Source organism: Ursus maritimus, unplaced genomic scaffold, assembly GCF_017311325.1.
Source record: "Ursus maritimus isolate PB19 unplaced genomic scaffold, ASM1731132v1 scaffold_1, whole genome shotgun sequence".
NCBI lineage: Eukaryota > Metazoa > Chordata > Mammalia > Carnivora > Ursidae > Ursus > Ursus maritimus.
Genome location: NW_024423343.1, coordinates 38,844,822 through 38,850,821, shown reverse-complemented (window position 1 = coordinate 38,850,821; position 6,000 = coordinate 38,844,822).

Sequence of the window (6,000 nt, the reverse complement as noted above, 5' to 3'; positions counted from 1 at the left end):
CCCTGCCCCCCCTAAAATAAATAAATAAATAAATCTTTTTTTTTAAATGTTGATGAAAAGTGTCATGAAAGAAATGAAACAGATTAAAAAGGAGATACAGTGAACACATAAATTATAAATGAAGGGAAATGATCGGTGTAACAGTGTTTGGAGAGACAGCACTCTTTGGGTCTTTTGCACTCTTATAAATCTTGCTGGGTGTGCCAGAGCCCAAGTCCCTGACCACTAGACTATTTTTTAGGTTTGGTTCTCAAGGTTGAGAAATGAGGTATTGTCTCCCCTCTTCCCTGGACAAACAGCAGGCTTGCTTACTGACTGCTATTAAAGCAGTGGATTCCCCAATCTCAGTTATTCTCAGCTGTGATGCAAACCTGTTGCTTCTGTAATCCATCTGGGTTTACTTGGGGGCAAGAACATCCAATGGAAAGCTTGCTGATACTCATGCCCCTTTTAGTGCTATGAGTAATAAAGACCATTGTTTCTGACCACAATTCTCCACGGTCCACCAAAAGGTATAGGCTAATTTAGCTTGTTAGTAGAATAAAATCAAAGCCCAGACCTGACAAAGTCAGTAAGGTGGTCATGTGGGATTCAAATCCAGGTCTTTCTGATTCCAGAGTCTACCTCTTAATCAGTTGAGAACTTACATTAGCTTCATATAAAATTATTTTTTAATGCCTGCTAACTTGAAAGACTATTAACATTTATCTATTTATATTTTCAATGTTGATACTTAATTTTTTTTAAGTATTTTTCCTGTCATTATGTTCTCAGTGGCTATCAGTGAATTTTTCAGGTATGTTATTTCATTTCTCATAAATATAGCCAAGCTTTGTTAAATATTTTTCGTTATTAATATATAATACAAATCATATGTAAATGAAAATTAAAGTATAAGCAAGCTATATTTCTCATGTCATTTATTTGGTAATTTACTATGTTCTAGATACTGCCTGATGCTGACAAGACCACAAATATTAGGGGTGCCTGGGTGGCGCAGTCGTTAAGCGTCTGCCTTCAGCTCAGAGTGTGATCCCAGGGTCCTGGGATCGAGCCCTGCATCGGGCTCCCTGCTCCTCTGGGAGCCTGCTTCTTCCTCTCCCACTTCCCCTGCTTGTGTTCCCTCTCTCACTGGCTGTCTCCCTCTGTCAAATAAATAAATAAAATCTTTAAAAAAAAAAAAAAAAGACCACAAATATTAGACACAGACACAGTCTTTTGTTCTTGAAAAGTTCAGTGTGGTTTCTCCTCTGCTCCTCGATATACTGTCCTCTGGTTATGAAAAATAAGTGTGGGATAGTTACATGTGGTCAAATATTTCATTAACAATCATTGCCAGGCTTTATTAGGAAGCTTTATTACTCAATGATGGACAACAGAAGTAAGAGCACTTCTATAATAAGACAGTGTTATCTGGGGGACCGGGGTGGCTCAGTCAGTTAAGCGTCTGACTGTAGCTCAGGTCATGATCCCAGGCTCCTGGAACTGAGCCCCATGTCAGGCTTCCTGCTTAACAGGGAGTTTGCTCCTCCCTCTCCCTCTGCTCCTTCCCCCCACTCATGTGCTCGCTCTCGCTCTCTTTCTCTCTCGCAAATAAAATCTTTTTTAAAAAAGACAGTTTTATCTATATTGCCCTCTTATGTTCTGTTGAACTATATTTTGAAACTTATACATAGGTGCAGTACAAAGTCAAGCAAGAATTAATGTCTCTATTTTAAAAGATTTACATGTAAACCAGATTTGTTTCTTTTGCCTCAGGCTTAAATCTCCATGTTATAGTGACTACTCTTTCCATATCAGCATCCTAGCTTTGTCTACTTTCTGAACTAATCTTGATGGATTTCAGCAAGAAATATAGCAATGGCCTATTTCCTAGTTTGAAATAACCCATCACACATAGGACCTGATGGCCCTAACTATTAAACTCCAATGGTTCTTTCTCCCTGACTCTTCTTTGAAGCTAATCTAACCCAAAAATAGGCCTATATTTTCCTTGGAGTTAACTTCAACATTTCTCCCTTTGCTCACACATGTGGCCAGTCCCTGGGTTTGACATTATACTTCACACCCTAGTCTTCAGTCTACCTGATTACTTCAGTCCCTTTAAAGAGTATTCTCCCCTGAACCTCAATCTTGAATGAGCAAGGTGAATGATTTCTATATTTATTTGGTTTATAAATGTATTAATTATACAATTTTATTAGTTCCCTTCTATTCACATAGAAGTTACTCATATCAACAGTCTCTAGAACTGTCTAAGATCTATAGTAAAAATTTTGAAATAGACTGTATTTGTTTTTGGTTTTAGGACTACATGTTATAACAATATGGTTTAGTACTTATACTGTTATCTTTGAACCAAGGTGCAAGTTTAAAGAACGATGTTCACTGTTAATTAGAACAAGCAAGTTTTTATTTTTCTAAAGTTATATGGCCATCTGTTTATCCATATATTTCCCATCTGTGTATCTACCTTCATATTTTTATGTTGTCTGTGTTTGAGTTGAGCAAATTCATCTTAATTATTATCTTCTAAGTCCATGCATATGGAACCAGGAGAAAAGGGCAACAAATGCTTTAATTACTCTCCTTACGTATTTCATATTAACAAACAAAATTAGTTTATCTGAAATATGTACACAATGTCAATCCCATTTGATTTTAATGGAGTTAGAGTTGGCATTAATCAAATAAGCATTTGTGTCTATTGAGAATTATAGATTTATTTTTGTTGAACTATGCCTGACATTTAGCTTAGCTTGGGAAAGGTAAATAAAATAGTGCCTTATTAATAGAGGAAATCATGTTTTGAGTAGGTTATAATTGTGAATGCTCACTAAAAGAGCTGTAGTAATAAAATATTCAAACTAGAGAAACTGTACTGTGTTTAAGGAGAACAGACATAAGTCAGTTAAAATCTTTTATATATGAAAAAGCCTCAGTAGAGGTTATTTTGCACCATAGTAGAATTGAATTGAAAAGGGTTTACCTTGCATTTTCAATCCTCCTTGTAAATATAAGCTGTATTCTGGCTTCTCTCCAGGCTCCTATCTTGACTACAATCTCTCTTCAAAACAGTGTCACTATGACTATGCTTTTAAAAAGTCTCTTTTTTTTTTTTTCTGTTCTCACTCAAATGAATCCAACCATCTAATTCCTCCACTGCTACCCTTGGACTTCACACAATCAATGAACATCTTTATGACCATAAACTTAGAGTTTTTCAATCTCCACTGAGCCTTCAGAACTGTTTGGAATCAGATTTCTTTTCCCTTTCAACTTCCTTTTGAATTCCCAGAATGTCTATACCAAAACTTGATCTGAATCCTTTTATACTTTCGATACCATCATACTCAACAGACTCTGGCTTAACAGAAAAAAACAAGATTATCAGATGGAATATCCCATGACTTTCCATTTCCTGTTCTAAACACGCCCATTTTGGTGTCCATTCTTCCCTTCCAACAGGCTGAAGTGCCCTCTCTCATCTTCAAAGGTGCTTCACCTGCACCCTAGAAACAATTTCCTGCTAGCCCTTTGAAACCCAGCTAGCCTTTTTCTTGCTATGACAATGTAGCACAGGCTCACTTTTTCAACTTCTTTAATTCCCATCTATTAATTACTCTTAATGAGCAGGGACTTTTAGTGTTTGACGATGCTATTCTTCCTGCGGTCACCTCTTAACTGCCAATAGAACTGCTCTTTCAAACCTCATCTTACTCATCTCTTGTGTATCCCTGGACATTGCTGACCACTCTGTCCCTGAAGAATGTGCATCATTATTTTCCAGGATATTTTTTTCTTAAAAATTTTATCCACATCTGAAAGTTGCTTTTAAGTGTTTTTAACAGCATCTCCTCCTTTACTTGTCCTTTAGATTTTTGTATTTCCCAGAGTTCAATTCTTTGATTCTCTTCTTTTCTTACTCTAACTTTTCTTACTCTAACTTTATCCTTGGGTATCCCCAGGCTCCCATGCCTTTAATTACCATCAAAATGCTGAGATAGGCAACTGCAATTTTATTATTCTTAGCTTTATCTTGTATTTTCAATTCCCATGTTAACCTGTATGTCCTGAAGCTACTTCAAAATTAATATGTTAAAACCAAATTTATTATTTCTCCTCTTCCTGCAAGTTTCTATTCTAATATTTTCCATTTGAATGAAAGTATCACAATCCACCCCATCTCTTAATCTGGAAATCTGAGGGAAATGCTAGGCTTTTGTGCTTTCCCTGTTCCTCCCTTCTCCTAACTACTTTAACCACTTAACTCCAAAAAAGTATTCAATTCTAACTTTGAAAACTTACAGAATTTAGTTCTTCTTTCCATTCTTTCTAGATACTGCCTTGGAAGACCTCAGTATATTTCTTTTGGATAAGCCACTTACCTGGGTCACTGCATCTAATCTCAGCCTCATTGAAACCATTCTCCACTCTTATCTCCTGAGTTACTGTCATTTCTCTACCAAAAATTATCATTGGTCCCCTTAGTGCCCACAGGATTAGATTCACATTCCTCAACTTGCCTGAGAAAGCTTTTTAGGATTTAGGCCCAGCCCAGTTTCCAGTCTCATCACTCCCTGGCCTCTGTAAGCAACTTTATACCAGCTCAGTTTACTTCATCTTTGCTCCTGTCGTTCACTCTGCCAATAAGACTACTTTGTTCCTTCTCCGTCTTACGATTTCTTCTTCCCTCTTCAAAGCCCAAATATTGGCTTCTCTGTGTTGCATTTTGAAATCTTCAGAGATGACTGAACATAAGAGATTGATTTAGGAAATTCATAAGTCTTTTTGGAGAAAATGAGTATGGCTAGATATAGCTTTATCTTTCAAGAGAATTTTTAAAAGTCATGCTTTCTCCTTGACCTGACCCTTTGCTATGTCTTAACCAAATGTAAGGAGTTGTTTTATTTTGCGTTCTATCTAGACACAAAATTCAGTAAGTTATTATTTATCCTGAGTCTGTGAGTCACCTGAACTGGGCTCAAGTGATTTCAGCTGGGCTTACTCATTGTGGTCACCTTGGGTGGATGTAGACACGTTGATAAAGGTGATTCCATTGAATAAATTGGTTCTGCTTCGAGTTGTTTCATCCTCCAGAAGGCTAGCCTGAATCTGACCTCATGGTAGAGGCAGAGGTCCAAAGAAAGGGTGGATGTGCACAAGAGTTCTTGTAGCCTAGATTTGGAACTGACAATCTGTTGATTCCATTGCATTTCATTGAGAAAGCAAGTCACAAAGCCAGCCCAGATTCAAGGAGTTAGTGAGGCAGATTCTGAGCCCTGATGAGAGGAGCTGCAAAGCAATAGCATAGAGAAAGTGGAAAATTGGGGCCATTTTTTGCAGTACATCTGCCATAAACTGAAGGGGACATTTTAAAATGTGGTATGCCACTCACATAATATTCTATAATTACTGAACCTTTTAGAAGTGAGTGAGTAAAAAGGGGAACATAAAAAAAGGACAGAAAAAAATGTGTTGTTATATTATAGTATGTTATGCTATGTATGTTGTAATTCTGGGTTACTCCTCAGATTTCAGAAATTATAAAATTAGAAATTATAGGGATTAAAGTTTGATTTTAATAGTAAATTGAAAGAATTTTAAAAGATTAAAATGTAATATTAAATTACAACTATTTTCTTGGAAATAAAGTAAGTTATTCTTCAATATGATGAGAGGAAACTGAAAATAAAATATCATAGTTTGAGAAAGTCAAGGAAAGAAATCTCAGACTACCCTCAAAAATATTATACATAGTGCTGCTGAATAATTTTGAGAACTCTTCTCCAGCAGGTATGTGGAAATTACCTGCAAGATGACTGGCTACAGTTGATATTGTCAATTTGTTCATGGCATGGCTTCCAAGTACTGAACACCTGAAGCTTGCATTCAGCTGACAGAGAGGCACACTTCACTGAAGTGGCATTGGAATACAAATAAATTGGATACCACTTAGAGACCTGAAATGCCACTGTGAGATGAAAGGCAAACCCCACT